Source organism: Cebus imitator, unplaced genomic scaffold, assembly GCF_001604975.1.
Source record: "Cebus imitator isolate Cc_AM_T3 unplaced genomic scaffold, Cebus_imitator-1.0 Scaffold456, whole genome shotgun sequence".
Lineage (NCBI taxonomy): Eukaryota > Metazoa > Chordata > Mammalia > Primates > Cebidae > Cebus > Cebus imitator.
In genome coordinates this window covers 609383-615874 of record NW_016107771.1, presented here as the reverse complement: position 1 = coordinate 615874, position 6492 = coordinate 609383, and the positions used below count along the sequence as shown (strand labels likewise).

At 36.3% G+C, this 6492-nt stretch overlaps 1 protein-coding gene across 17 annotated transcripts in view; it reads left to right on the top strand.

Annotated features, from left to right (window-relative positions):
- MLLT10 (MLLT10 histone lysine methyltransferase DOT1L cofactor) overlaps positions 1–6492 on the top strand; it is a 238787-nt gene that overhangs the window by 208787 nt on the left and 23508 nt on the right. The window lies entirely within an intron of this gene.

The following is a 6492-nucleotide window of genomic DNA, read 5'->3' as shown; positions in this document are numbered from 1 at the left end:
CAGTTTTGCTCTGTTGCCCAGGCTGAAATGCAATGGCATAATCTCTGCTCACTGCACCTCCACCTCCTGGGTTCAAGCAATTCTCCTACCTCAACTTCCCAACTAGCTGAGATTACAGGCACACACCACCATGCCTGGCTAATTTTTGTATTTTTAGTAGAAACAGGGTTTTGCTATGTTGGCCAGGCTGGTCTTCAACCCCTGACCTCGTCAGGTAATCCACCGACCTTGTCCTCCCAAAGTGTTGGGATTACAGGTGTGAGCTACCGTGCCTGGCCAGGATGTTTTAAAAGAGTCAAATAAGAAAATTGTAATCTTGAGTTTTATAAATAGGACAGTGCAGGGGGAATGATGTAACCTCCCTCCCTTCACATTACACTCTCTTCCCCAAAGACAATCATTTAAGATTTCCAAAGTATATATTTTTATTTGGAATTATTTACAATTTTATTTTCATTTTTCCACAGCTCTAGTAGTCTTTTAACAGTCAAGAAAATGGTCACAGGGACAAATGTCTAATAATGAACAACTAGTTAAAGTAGTTGTTTGTAAGTTGCTGTCAACTTAAGCTTTATGAATGTGTGCATAATTTCTATTACGTGGGTGATTAGGATAGGTATACACTTTTCTGGCAAACACAACATTAGGTTATTTTTGATGCGTGTGTGAATGGCACAGTGCAAGCAGTTGCTGTTAAAATTACGTATTAGAATCAACCTCAGACAATTCGGCACAGAAAATCAATGGCATGATTAGTAGTATCATCTTTGAAGATGAAAGTCAACTATTTGGTGAACCTCTCAACTTGAGTTAGAGGAATCTGATTACTTTAGCAGAGTTTTTCTGTAGTTCATTTCACTATAAAAGTGAGGTAGCCATAACAGGGGTTTGGGGTTAGAGAGGGTGAAAGGATAAATGAAAGAATGGTTCTTAAAAATGGTTTTATCTCTTTTTAATTAAGTGTAACCATAGGCTGTTGATAGTTTTATATCCTTGGAGAAAGTCTCACATGAACATTTTCAATGTGCATCTTTCTTTTCTGTGTATAAAAATCTGTTTATTTACTCTCTGGTTAATTCCTGGCTGAGTTAAGCAAAAATCCTCATTTCTTCTCATTCATCATGGTTGTGAGCCATGGTTGTGAGCCACATCATGGTTGTGAGCATCAGGGAAGTGGTAGTGAAGAGAAATTCATAGCTAGAGGGAAAATTCCACTTAACATGTGACTCAGCTGAAGAACAAAGACATCATAGTTGTAAGTAATCCAGGATTCAGTTCAATTAAAATCTTTACTATTTATCCTCTCTCCATGTTTCAGAAGGACGGCTTACAAATGTGATCATCCAGTTAGATTTACATGCTATGTACTGAGATACCTGCATCTATTTTTCTGTTCAGTGGTAAATGCTTTCTGTCTTCAAGCTGAAGCTTATTTAACCTGGCTTATCTGGTGCTGCTGTAGTAACCATCAGTCTACAGGCAACTGAGGCACGTTGACCTCTCAGTTGAACTGAGTACTGAGCTACTTCAGTTTAGCTGCCTGAGACACAATAGTAATGGTGTTGAATGTGAAAAATGTGAAAATTTCTAGGCAGTGTGCAAAGGAAAGGATACAGAAATATTTAAGTGGAATTGATAGGACTCTTAAAATTGGGGATGCACTCAGCAAGTGAATCTTTTTTTTCAAAATGACAAAGTGTATTTCTGTTTAACTCTCATATAGACCATGTTTATTTTCAAATCATACATTAGTTGTGTTAGATAGTCACATCCTTATGTTTTATTTAGGGTTGCTCTAAGTAGTTGATTTGAGAGCAATACAGTAAGATAAATAGGCAAACAAAAATTTCCAATATTTAAAATGTAATTCTAGCCTGGGTGGAGTAGCTCATGCCTGTAATCCCAGCACTTTGGGAGGCTGAGGCAGGTGGATCAGCTGAGATCAGGAGTTCAAGACCAGCCTGGCCAACATGGTGAAACCCTGTCTCTACTAAAAAGTTGAAAAATTAGCCGGGCATGGTGGCGCACTGTAGTTCCAGCTACTTGGGAGGCTAAGGCAGGAGAATTGCTTGAATGCGGGAGGCAGAGGTTGCAGTGAGCCAAGATCGTGCCACTGCACTCCAGCCTGGGCAATAAAGCAAGACTCTGTCTCAAAAAAAAGTGTAATTCTAGAAGTCTTACCACAATTATTAAGCAAACCATCACAATTGCAAGCAAAAACTTATTGATAGATAATGGAAATATTAAACTTGAATAATGTTTTGTTCTCCCATGCCCTTAACAAAAGTAGTAGGTTTTAGTGATTGGATTGGTGCCAGCAGGATAAAATCCCGAGGTCATTTTTGCTGTTTGTGATACACATTTTAAGTAAACAGACCTCTACTTTGGCTTATTCACTGTCTTAAGAATTGTTCTCTGGAAAGTGGTCAAGGAGATAAGATTGGGAATGGCTAGCAGAAGTTAAAAAACTTAGAATAACTTGACTTGTACTTTTAATTGGGGGGAAAAAGAGACACTTGTAAAATTGTGGGGGGCTGTGGGGAAGTTTGGGGATAAAAAAACTGTTAGATAAACCTATTTTTATCTTTTTTTTTAATTATTATTTTTTTGGAGACAGAGTCTTGCTCTTGTCACCCAGGCTGGAGTGCAGTGGTGCGATCTCGACTCACTGCAACCTCCACCTCCTGGGTTCAAGCAATTCCCCTGCCTCAGCCTCCCGAGTAGCTGGGATTACAGGTGCTCACCACCATACCTGGCTAATTTTTGTATTTTTGGTAGAGACAGGGTTTCACCATGTTGGTCAGGCTGATCTCCTGACCTCAGGTGATCTGCCTGCCTTTGGCTTCCCAAAGTGCTGGTTACAGGTGTGAGCCACCATGCCTGGCCTCTATTTGATATTCTTAAGTGTTTTATATATATATATATATTTTTTTTTTTTCCTTCGATAGACTTGTTTTTAGAGTAATCATTCTTTCACAAATAATTGATAGGAAGCCTACTTTACTACATACTAGTATATCAGTAATAGTTTCTTAACATTGCAGGAAGAGCGGACTCCTGTCCATGTGACTGTTAATGATGTGTTCTGTCCTTGTTGGATCAGGAGTAGAGGCATAAATTAGTTTCTGTAGGAGTGTCATTAATTTTTCATTTCACCTTTAAAATCCTACTCTTTTCTAGTTCTACAGTCAGTGCAGTTCTGTCTTTGGGAAAGTGCAGATGCTTTTGTTGGAAGGATGATTTCTTTAGTAGAAGAACTTAAGACTTAATGTAATGAAACGTAATTGCATTTTGTTATATCCTACTTGCTGAGTTTTGCTTTTGGATATAATCTTCAGGTGATAATCATGGTTTCTTGTCCTATCCCATGTTACTGTTATACAAAATGATGTAGACTGAAACATCATTTAAAGTAAAATAAACTTCGAAGGTTTATTTATGTGTTATTTAGTAAATGCAGTTATTTCGTGGTGGTGGTTTTTTTTTTTTCCCCCCGGAATCTCACTCTGTTGCCTAGGCTAGAGTGCAATGGCACTATCTCGGCTCACTGTAAAACTCTGCCCTCGTCAGGCTCAAGTGATTATCCTGCCTCAGCCTCCCGAGTACCGGGGACTACAGGCATGCGCCATTATGCCTGACTAATTTTTATATTTTTGGTAGAGACCGAGTTTTGCCATGTTGGCCAGGCTGGCCTGACGTTAGCTGATCTGCCTGCCTAGGCCTCCCAAAGTGGTGGGATTGCAGGCGTGAGCCATCATGCCTGGCCATATTTCAGTATTTTAAAAATACTATTTAGTGACTAGAGTTTTACAGATTTCTGTGACACTTTCACCTTAATATTTTGTTTTCCAATATTATTATGTATGTGTGTGTTTATGTTAGGGAAGTTGTGTTAGACGTAGTCTCCGATTTCTTTTCGGATGTCTTAATAAGGACACTTTACTTCTAATTGAGAAAATGGTTTAGTTTCTCAGGCAGATTCAACTGACTTTTGGGGGGATATTTGTGTTTATATTTAATTAGTCAGAATGTAAGTTTCATCTGATTTAAATGATATCATAATGGCTTATAATTTTAAGGAAATTACCTTTCTGAGCAAAATCAGTTTTTATAACCTTGGTAACATCTCTTGTTATCAGATGATGAAAAGGCTCAGTTACAGTGACCATCACTTATCTGTAAGTTTGGAATTAAGGCAGCCTGATTCCTTAGCCTGCTCTTTTATTACTAATTGTTACTGTAAAAATGAATTTCCCAATTATGTACTTCTTATGCTAAGAGGTATCTCCTTGGAAAACCATTTGTGTGATATAATACAAAGGAGCAGAAATTTGAGTCAGCAAAGTTCTGGGTTCCAAGAGTTTTGCTATTCACTAGTATAACCTTGGGCAGGTCTTTTAATTTTTGTGATGCTTTAAGTACCTGTTCTATTTGCTATACAGTTATTTTATGAAGTTCAAATGCAGGCCATAAAGTACTTTAGAATTAATGGTTATTAATTTCAGCCTGATTACCAGTGAGAAAAGAAATCATACAGGAAAACTTCCTGTACTGGAAATAGTATGGATAATTTCTGTTAAAATGCATGTAATTTCATGCTAACATAGATAAATAAATTTTAGCCATTATAGGTTCATCTGTGAATTAAGGTCTTTTCTAGGTTCAAACATATCTCAATAGCTGCCTTTGTCCTAGAGACTTAATTTTTTTTCCCAGAAAGGTAAGAGGTGTATTGATAACATATTAACCAATTAAGAAACTTACTTAGAATTGGTTGGTTAATCTATACAGTCCTGTTGTCCAATCATGAGTGTTCACTGATGGTTTAACTACACTTCAGTTCCCCCCTACTACTTTATGAAAACTCAATTGTGGGGCATTTTGGCATTAACCTAAACAATGGTTTTGAATACGTTAAGCTCCTAACAATTAGGGAGCAGTTTGGAGCATTGCATAATGCGGAATGATGCAATTGAACCTGACAGCTTCAACAGTCAGCCTACTCATGGGACCTGAAAGTTGTTCACACTTGGTTTCATCTCTCATCACATGCTGATTATTGAAGCCTTACTGGTGGTAGCTGACACAGAAATGGGTTTGCTATCAGAATATGTTCTTAGTAAATATGAAGTTTGAATTGACCTGGAGAATATGTGAAACTTTTCAGTGTTCCCTAATCCATGTCTAGTCTTCATTTATGTGTTTCCTGGAAACTTTTCTAATCAAATATATTGTGTTCCCAAATTCAAAAAATATTATAAATTGTATCTAGAAACATTCAACTCCTTAGATTCTATGTGCGGCATTGCTGTTATTATCACATACGTAGTTTGAAACATCACTGCATAATGAGGCATTTATACCATCTAATTTTTCTTAGGGAAGGTTTTATTCTTAGAAATACAGCCACAGTTCAGAATATAATTGATAAGTTGTGTTTTCTAATGAAGTTAATGGAAAAATGGAAACCACAATAGCTTGTGAAAATAATTTTTAAAGTAACAAGCTAAAATGTGAGTGCTTACCACGTGTCAAGCATTTTTTAAGCCCTTTGCATATATTAACTCAGTTCTTATAGTATTCCTCTGAGGTAGATAGTGTTGTTATCCTAATTTTCCAGATGGAAATTGGGGACAAAGATATTTAATAATTTGCCCAAAGTGAGATAGCTTGGCTTATGGTATATATGGTGATAATAAAATGTTTTTTTCTCCTGAAAGTATATATGAGTTAGGAACTTTAAAAAATAAATGATCAATTTAGTGAGCCTGACAATATTTTTGGAAGATTACATTTTTAAGTCATGTGTCAGGGCTGAAAAGCTTGAAGCAGCAGCTGCTTTAGGGCTTTTTTTGAATCATTCGACAATGTTTATTGACAGGTTAATTGTGCATTTAAAAAAAAGGCTTGCTATATATAACCTGTTCTTTTATGATTGAAGTATGAAATTTCAGATCTATCTCTAGATGATACATTGCTGTTAATACAGTGCTTTCCAAAGATGAAATGTTTTCATAGGTATTAGTCTTTCAAACCTAATTTTTCTTCTTTATTATTCTGCCCTTATTAACAGTAGGTAGGAAATAAATCTACCAAAACAGTGCCCACTTTTGAGTCTTAAATTCAGATAATTGAGGAGACGTTAGCCTCTTCCCCCATGCAACTGACTCCTTTAGAATGAATGAGGCAACTTCCTAGGATTTTGACAGTTAGTACTTTATAAGCAAACTCTTTAAAAGCATCTCTGTGGTCATAGGCAGACATTTGAAATATAAGTGGTAAACTCTTAAAAACAGGAGAAATTTCAAGCTGAAATAGATTTTTATCTTGTTAATATTTTAATATGGTATGCCAGTCTACTTAGGAAATACTAAGTTTCTTTTATTTGTTTTGAGTTTGAATACTGCCTTGGTGGAGACTTGCAGATGTTTAATATATTGTTACTCTAAATTTGCTAAGGATTTTTTTTTTTTTTTTTTTTTTTTTTTTTTT